At 41.3% G+C, this 9268-nt stretch overlaps 1 protein-coding gene across 3 annotated transcripts in view; it reads right to left on the reverse strand.

Moving 5' to 3' along the window:
• Positions 1–9063, reverse strand: part of LNX2 (ligand of numb-protein X 2) — a 57373-nt gene extending 48310 nt beyond the window's left edge. The window contains exon 1 of one of the 3 annotated variants that reach the window (XM_017818648.1): positions 8925–9063. The gene's annotated coding sequence lies outside the window, so the exon portion shown is untranslated. Of the gene's footprint in view, positions 1–1841; positions 1984–8924 lie in introns of those variants that run through there. The other 2 variants (XM_017818650.1, XM_017818649.1) reach the window with 2 other exon arrangements.
• Positions 9064–9268: the final 205 nt, after the last annotated feature.

Here is a 9268-nt window from a genome sequence, read left to right on the forward strand (position 1 = left end):
AGTAAACAAAGGAAGTTTACGGATAATTGTATTAAAGATTAGAGTTGTTTTAAAACAATGCAGAATGTATTTGAGCACATCTGGGAAGAAAGATGGCAGCATTAAAAGCAGTGTCTTTGGGGAAAATATTTCCCCCCCTCAAACAGAAAACAGTAATTAATTCACTATTAAATCCTAATCCTTGTCAATTCATGTAAAAGCAAAGCACTTTTTCTAATAAAGACTGTTATCAATATATTTAAATTAATTTTTAAAATATTTAAATATGTTTTCATATAGTTCTAATATCTGATTAAATGATTCGTTATTCCACATCTTTAAATGCTTCCACTTTATTTCAAATTTGAAAAGCAGGCTTATTTTATGTCAGAAAACTGAGGACAGAACAGCCTGTGGACTATGCTTTTGTTATCATATGTTTTTCAATGTCTTTTACTGATGTCTTTTTACATATTTTACTCATCAGCTGGAAAATCAAGAAAATAACTCCATTTATCCTATAAAGGTTACTACTTTTCCATCACACAATTACTGTGTTCCAAACTTTTGGTGTGGCAATTCAGATAAAAATCTCCTCAATGAAACCCATAAACTGTTCATTACTTTTCTATAATGAATGTTAATAATTAATAATATCTGTACAGATCTTCTACTTTAAACAACACATTATTGAAGCTCCTCACTGCTGTAACTGCTGCCAGCGCTAGAAGAATAAAGTTACTTCACAATTAAAAAGGTAAAAACTACAGAACTGAACAATAATTAAATTGGTAAAAACATACTGCATCAGATTTCTATGTTTTTTACTACTGTATTTCTGCTTCATTCTTCAATAAAAAAGCTTAGATGTTAGAGATAAATTTCGAAGTAGTTCTAAGTTAAGGTCTGAAAAAAAAAAAAAGAGAGAATTGTTGAAAGAAAATAGTAAGTACAGGGTTTGTTTTTTCCCTTTCTATGCCGTTTTACTTCTTTATATACAGAAATTAATTTTATATATATGCACAAATATTTGTAAAGGAAGATCAATGATGAGTAGAATGCTAACCAGACTGGTACAAGCAGCCCTAGCAAAGAAAGGCCACAAGGGATGCTTTACTATAACCACACCATCATAGCTGTGGTGAATTGAGTGACTTCCTTGGGAGCAGAAGCCGGCAAAAGGACTCTCATGCCTACAGAATACCCCATGGAGTCACCACTGCAGTCAAGCTATAGGGATGGCTAAATAAGACTTAGCACGTCATACATCATCTGAAAAACAGTATATACAGGATAGCAACTGCTCCTAACACACGTGGGTGCATTCAAGTGAAATCCCTTCTCTTCTGCATTTCAACCTAACTTGCTTAGCAGGTTTTCAGGTATACACGGCCTCACCTATATCAACACCCCAGAACAAAACATCTTTATCCTCAAAATCAGTACTGCAGCTAAAACAGAACTCTTTCCTCTCTGACGCTGTGAGGCAAAAATAAATAAATCTCAGCACAAAGCTGACATCACTGTGTGAATTAAGTTGCCTTCACTAAACTTGAGACTTACTTAAAGACAAAAGATAGCTGTTGTGAAATCCATATGGTTCTGATTGTTTGTAGGAGGTAACATGTCAAGCTGTACCCAAAAGTTCTTGATTAAGTATCTTCCACTTCATAGTGGCACGGCACTTCTGACCATTTCCTGGCTTCGCAGCTTTTCAAACTTTTCAAAATATGACTTAGGAAACGGTTACATTTCTACAACATTTCTCTAGTCAATGGCACATATCCCTTACTGCAGAAGAAAGGACCGTTAACGGTTTCATTTCACACTCCAGTAACCCAAAATTCTGTGTTACCACTCACTTTAGTGTTAATTTTCCCACAGATTCTCTTTTTCTGCTTACATGGCAAGACAACTCAGGTCAAGTGCTCAGATAAGATGTGCTGCTGATTCTCCTTTTCACCACCACTGAATCACCTTCACTTTTGCTTCACTGCAAAGTTATTTTCCCTGCAAAAAGCAGGAGAGCCACAGTCAATATATAAGTCAGCAGCTACCAGTCAAAATGGATTTCAAAGGGGGGAAAAAATGCTTCACACAACTAAACCCATAAGTATTATTTATACAGGATCATTCCAACATTGTATAAATACACGACGACAGGTATAGTTTCTGTTGTACATGCGGGGAAGCTCAATTCAGCTCATGTCACTTCCAGCTACAGAATATAAAAGTATCTGGAGCAAACAGACATGCTGAGCCATCCGCCAGGTAACAAGAATGGAGAGCGGTTATTTTGCCAGATGAAGTAGACAGATACCTTTTTTTACTGGTGATTTTAAAAAGAAATACATTTGGTGGTTGTCACTGAATTCTTATGAAGCTTTGTAATGTCTACATACAGATCTAACTTACATGTCTTTTTAAGACATTTGCATGAAATGCATGACAGATCCACAAATACACAAAAATATTTGTATTTTTATCATAATCGAGATTAGCTTTAACATCTAAAAGGAATTAAAATAGTTAAGAAGCAAATCTAAAATCTGAAGGCATTCAGTACTGGTTTAATATTAGGCAGGAAACCCTGTGATTTTTACACCTTCAGTCTTCATTAGAAGCAGCAATGACAGATTAGCAATGCACTAATTGCAAAAACAGTTCAGGAATTTAATTGTACTAATTTTTAATTAACATAAATGCAGGACAACTATTTTATTAATTCACTGGGTGAGCCTCCGTTAGCTTCTGTTAGTAACAATAAATGGATGAGAAAATCCCTCTTAAGCAAACAAGACATAAAAACAGGAAAAAGAGGCCAGACAGAAGGAAATCCTCGTCAACCTGCTCCAGAAGAAGTTTCACTGAAAAAGTTTTCTTAGAAGTTTAAAAAACAAGTTACTTCAATTCACAGCCCAGGGGAGCACTGTGGGTTTGGATGACAGCTGTGGTGCACAAATACTGTGTCAAGGGTAGTTAGAGCTGTACAATCGGAATGGGGATTATAGCAAACTCTCTGAACACAACTAGAACAATTACACAACATATTAGGATCTATGAGGTCTTGTGATGCATCGATCAGCTTTCACTTACAGCTATTTCACTCTGGTTATAAACAAATGCTAACCAATTTGATTTAAAAAAAAAAGGGAGAAAATTATACAGGGCAGGGGAACAGAACCAATAAGAAGAGGCAAGAAGACAAAGGGTGGGCTATTGGAGGTAATAATAAACAGTCCTCTTCTGCATGAAGAGGCGATAGTTTTTACTGGTTTTTTTTTTCTATAACTTTTAACCTTCAAATGCACAGAGGCAACTTAACAGCCCATATTTATGTATTTAATCTGCTGCTGATATTCATTGCACTATCCATGAGGCAGACACAGACAAGAATGTCTCCAGCCTCCTCCTTGAAATGTGACTTGCTCTAGATGTAGGTTATCCAGCTATAGGATGGACTTGGATGGTACCATTCTGCACAGGCCATTACTGATGGCAGCGGAAAAAAACAAGTGTGTCGAAGTAAAAATGTGGTTAGCTTAAGAGCCTTGTAGAGGTTCAGTTTTTGCAGGTAGTGATGTCAATTAGAGCAATGATTTGGATGACATGGGCATACCCCTATAGGCTCTGTTCTACTGCCGTAAGAGTATGACACAGCTCCTTTCATCTGGGGACTATGAGGTATGCAGACAAAAGCACATTCACGCTACGACAAAGTAAAATGCACCAACAAAGGTGGCTCACTGATACCAGCTAAGTTGTTGTTGTTTTGTTTTGTTTTTTTTTTTTAAATTAAGACTTTGTTCAGGAATACCAACCAAAACTTGATAGCCAGAAAAATCATGACACACCAGGATTCCGAAACGTTGCTTTTTATCAGAAAAAAAACAAACCTCATGGGTTGGTCCCTTCAAAGCAAACACAACATTCCTGTGGCAGAACACGACAGCTTGTCCAAGCACAAGACTGCTACTACGAAAAATCACTTCCCACAAACTGGTTTCAGCACACAAGTCAGCCTCCATTAGCTTTGCTTGAATTTCAATTTGCTTCTGTTGTGCCAAAAACCTCTGCTGCACTAGCTTTCTTCTTCCTATCTATGAACTCAGAAATGAGGATTAGAACCAATCTGAAGAACAAAAAAAGCCACAGGAAGGTAAGAGCTTAAAATCCTGTGTCACTGATACTGTTTGCCTTTTGGGACCAAAATTTTTGAAAATGACACTGCATTAAGAGAGGTTCTCTGTGGTAGAGAACTTGGGTTCAAGAAAAAATTGCATGCAAAGAAAATAAAAAAAAAAAATCTACACAATGAGTACAACTGCAAGAGTCATAAAAGTGCCAACATAAAGAACACTAACTGGAACCCAATAATAAACTGTGCTTATTTCAAATTGTTTGCTAACCAGCCAGCCCCTGGGAATGCACAACACTGGCATCCCGACATCTTCCACTGGACTTGTGCAACCTCTTCAGACAAGGTCATGGAAACATGCAGTGGCACTGTGATCTCAGGGGCTCGGGAACAGTCTATATCACACTCCAAAATCACTCCCACTGCAAGGAATGTACAATACAGAAGTAGGAAGCCTGTCTCTCAGTTTTCTTCACTCTGCTGAATAATATCTGACAGCTTTATACCACTCCAGGCAACCAGATCCAAAACCTGATCCCACTTTGCCCTTCTGCAGCTACTGGGTTCCTCCTTTTTGCCCAGACACATGGGTTCTCCTTTAATGGGTACCACTTTCCATTGTGCTCTACTGCTAGAAAAAGGATAAATAACTCATAGTTCCTTCTGCTTCATTATCTAGAACTATTTATTACTACCATTTACAGCATTTTAAAACTGGATCAGTTCATACACTGGATATACTCCATCACATTGCATTTTGTTCTTCACAAAAATCCTGCACAGCCCGTCAATCAGGGGTTAAGCACGTAACATCTCTCCAATGGAATATAAAAAACACTTCCTTCTCCAAGTGATAGATGGGCCAACAAGAAGAGGTGCTATGCTGGACCCTGTTCTCACCCACAAAAGGAGCTGGTGGGGAATGTGAAGCTCCAGAGCAGCTTTGGCTCCAGTGACCTTGAAATGGCAGAGTTTGAGAACTTTAGGGGAATGAGGAAGGGGCACAGCAGGGTCACTACCCTTGGCTTCAGGAGAACAGACGCTGGCCTCTTCAGGGATCTGCTTGCTTGAGCTTTGTGGGATAATGCCATGGAGGGAAGAGGGGCCCAAAAAAGCTTATTAATATTCAAGGATCACCTCCTCCAAGCTCCTCCAAAATGGGACTGAGCAACCTGGTCTAGGGGAAGGTATCCCTGCCCAGGGCATAGGAGTTGGAACTATATGATTTGTAAGATCATTTCCTACTCAAACCATTCTATGATGATTCAGTGATTGCTCTGTGGAATGAAGGAAGAACAGCCAGGCAAAACACAACATCACTCTATCCCAGAGTAAACCAACTCTTCCTGGGCAAAAATTGACTTCTATATAACACTGATCTGACTCATTTATAATTTAACAATTACTTTCTTACCCAATTTGGTCTGGTTTATCGTGATAACAGCAAGAAAATTCTAGACATTCTTAACAACATTCCAAACCCCAGAGCAATATCTACTTGCTTACTTGAAACAAAAATGAGACTGCAAATATTAAGCTATGCTATCCCAGGTTTCCATTTTTAAAATGAAAGTAGTTCCCACTATTTGAGTAGGAAAATTGCAGAAATTTTGCATTTTCACAAATCTTGCATTTTCACAAATTACCTGACTTTGTATCAAATCACTGCACACTTTAGATTTTATGTTCACTATCTAATGCACAGCTCAGCACAATATTCGCCCCTGTTCCAGCCCACAACTGACATCAACTGAAATAAGTGTCTACAAGAACATAAAGGATTGACATCTCTGATATCACCAAAGTACTTCAGAAACGAAAGAGGTGCCTGTAGCACTGCAAAGCACATTGCAAAGATGAAGTCAGCTCGGACACAGCAGTGCTACACCGTGTAATGCAGCGGCAGGGCTGGAGGCACCCCCACACATGCTGGTGGAGAAACCAGTCTCCAGCTCAGAAGCAGAAGTCAGCTACCATCATTATCTCATGCAGAATACAGAGCAATCAGTACGAAAACATATGACAGGTTTATCCCACGAACTTTGTGAACATAAATCCTGACCCTGAAAACATTTACATGCTGGCTTAACACTAAGCCTAAGAACAGACCCACTAATTCCAAAAGAAATACTTGGATGTTTAAAATTAAACATATGTAAACACAAACATCTACAGAATTGGGACCAAGAAAACCAAAAAGCACAAACCACAACATTATTACTTTCTATTGCTCTGTAGACAGAATGAGCCAACAATTACATAACTTAATACTGATATTTAAAAGCATTTTCATCCTCAAAAGGCACTACAATTTCTAAACAACAAACTCCACTGACCTAATAAAACAATTAAGCAGCATGCAATTCAATGGTGTCACATTAAAATGCTTCTGCATAGCAAATCAACAAAGAATTTTCAAATATCAGAGGCAAGCCACTGCCGTATCAAATAGGCAACCAGCTTCCTCTGGTGCCTTTTACACCAGGGAGCATTTTAACACTGAATGAATGCTGTTCTCTTATTAGTTACAATTCCCAATGTCTAACAGCTCCTTAAACAAGCGTCATCTTGCTGATCCAAGGCAATAATTTATATTAATTCAATGTCTAGTACACGTCATGTCTTTACACATTTCATTTTGATATTGTTCGTACAACTTCCTCACAGCTGCTTTCAACTATATTAACATTTTTTAAGAGTACAGAAAAATGGGATAAAAGAAGAAGGGATTATTTTCGAGTTATTTTGGAATATTTTCAAGTATAGTTTTAACTGGTAACTAACACACTTCTGCTGTTTTTCAGTGATACAGGCCCATAAATATATACCACAACTGAGGCTGACAGGCTGTTCGGTACATGTAAAGTGTTACAAAAAAAGTTTCACTGAGGTGGTCAGCATTTCCAAGAAAGAAGACTCCAAGCAAATGCTAAAGCCTGCAATGTCAAAGCCAACATTTTTGGCACGACAGCTTTTAGTAGGCTTATTTTTTAACCTGCCCCAAGAGAACAGGACTTTTCCACTTAATCACCAGCTTATATTCCTCTTGCAAAGTTTTGTCCCTAAATAGTTGCTCTTTTTTTGGTAATAGAAAATTTGAGTCCAGTGTTAGAAAGTCATACTGTATTTGCAAGTCTCAGACCTGAGTCCAAGGCCCGGGGCTCTCTCTTGCTGAAGTCACTGAAGGCGAAGGTACGGGTCAATATGTTTAAAAATTCAGTACTTAAACTCTCATTTTAAAATTATGCTGGGTTTTTTTTCCCAATATCCACACGTTTTAGAATTGTAACAATACAAGCACTTTAAAAAATAATATTACAAACTTTACTAAAAAAGAAATCTACTTGGGCACAATGGTGTTCTTTGCAGCCTGCTGAATTTGGAGAAAATAATTTTATGTTGTACTGTGTTCAGAAAAGAGGATTCCTTACTCAGTGAGCTGATCATCAGCAAAAAAAAAAAAAAAAAAAAAAAAAGAGTAATTATGAAGGACTCTCATTAAGTCTTAATAGCTCTAGCAAGTACATTGATATAACTTATTTCCATTTTGAGGAAACTTGTGTTAATAAAGTCAGGGCAGCATATGGTATTAACATGTTTATTTTCCAAGTGGTAGGGACACTAACCAAAACCATCTGATGTTTCTTCCTAAGCCTCCTTGATCTGCTGCTGGATTGCAGCTTACAATAAAGCATTGTAAAGCCAGAAAGAATTGGGTAGAGGAATAAAAAATGAAATCAGTAATTCAAAGTGTTTATTTAATGAGAGTCTAGCTCAGAACAGTTTCTCTCTTGAACAGATGCTCAAAAGCATCTATGATTTGAAATTTACTTCCAAAGACTATCAAACATAGCCCAAAACTAATGCCTAACAGACATTTTTTTAACTTCACAGTCAGGGACAAAAAACAAACCCCAATATCAAGTAATTAAAAGAGGAATTAAAGGAAGCTCGGACGTACTTAACAGTGGATTTCTACAGAAGTAAACAATCAGCACTATGCATTAGGAACACGGTAAGAAAAGTCACCAGGGGCTGCTAGATCCGCCACTACCACAGCTCCAGCAACTGTTTTCTCAATTACTTGGCCAAGTACTAATGTTCCGTCAAAAGCAGTGATAATTTTAAAGTATGCCCTGTTAAAGCATAGAAGACACGAGGTTTAAAGTTTTCTAACCACGTTTTCAGCAATAAGAGCTAACAAATGAGGGAGATGAACGGGAAGTGTGGGTCGGAGCATCGAGGGCTGGAGTCGACGTTTGGAAAGAGCTGCCAACCACACGGGCTCCAGCGGCATTTCGCAGCCAGCCCCGAGTTCCTCTGGCGCAGCTGTAAAACACACAACCTGAAACCCGCTCCTGCAGCAGGGGTTCGCTCGCAGCTGTTCCTCTGCCTCCCCCGCACGCAGTAATCTGACTCCTTTCCAGGCAGCAGCTTCTTTAGTAGAGCCACACGAGAGAGCAGCATAGGTGTATCGGGGGGGTTCTGGGGGACCCCAGAACCAGGTGCTTCCCGGGCGGGTCGCCAGCCCCCGAGCCTACCACTCAGCCTCGCAGAGGGGCAACGCCGCCAGGCTGAGCCCCGCCGCCGAGGCGGGGGCTCCAGGGCGGGGACGCAGCTCCCGAGCTCCCACCTCAACCCCGCCTGGCGGCCCCGGGCCCTGGCCCCTCTGCCGGACTTGTTGCCCCCTTAGAGCGGCTCAGTCCGGCCCCGCCACCCCCGCGGGAGCCTCCAGCGCCGCCGCCGCGGAGGGGGCTGAGCGGGGCTGAGCCGCCCGGCGCCGCGGCGGGGCAAGGAAGTTACTCACCGCCGCCGGCTCCGCGCCGCGCTCTCCTCCTCAGCCGCGGCGGCCCCACCTTACTGGAGGCAAACTCTGGGCAGCAGCACTTGGGGAGCGTGTCTCCGCCGGGCCGGGCCGAGCCGGGCCAGTGCTCCCGCCTCCGCCCCTCGCCGCGGGCAGCGGCGCGGCCCAAGTGACAGCGGCGTTCCGCCAGTCCGGCCGCGGCCCCGGGCGCGGGGCCGGGCTGCCCGCAGCCTATGGCAGCGGGGCCGGGGCGGGACGCGGCGGAGCCCGGGACCGGGGTGTCCCCGCCGCTCGCCTGATCGGCAGCGCGGCGCCGGGGGCGGTGGGGGGCGCGGGCGGGGCCGGCG

Source organism: Lepidothrix coronata, unplaced genomic scaffold (genome assembly GCF_001604755.1).
Source record: "Lepidothrix coronata isolate B3197 unplaced genomic scaffold, Lepidothrix_coronata-1.0 Scaffold69, whole genome shotgun sequence".
NCBI classification, from domain to species: Eukaryota; Metazoa; Chordata; class Aves; order Passeriformes; family Pipridae; genus Lepidothrix; species Lepidothrix coronata.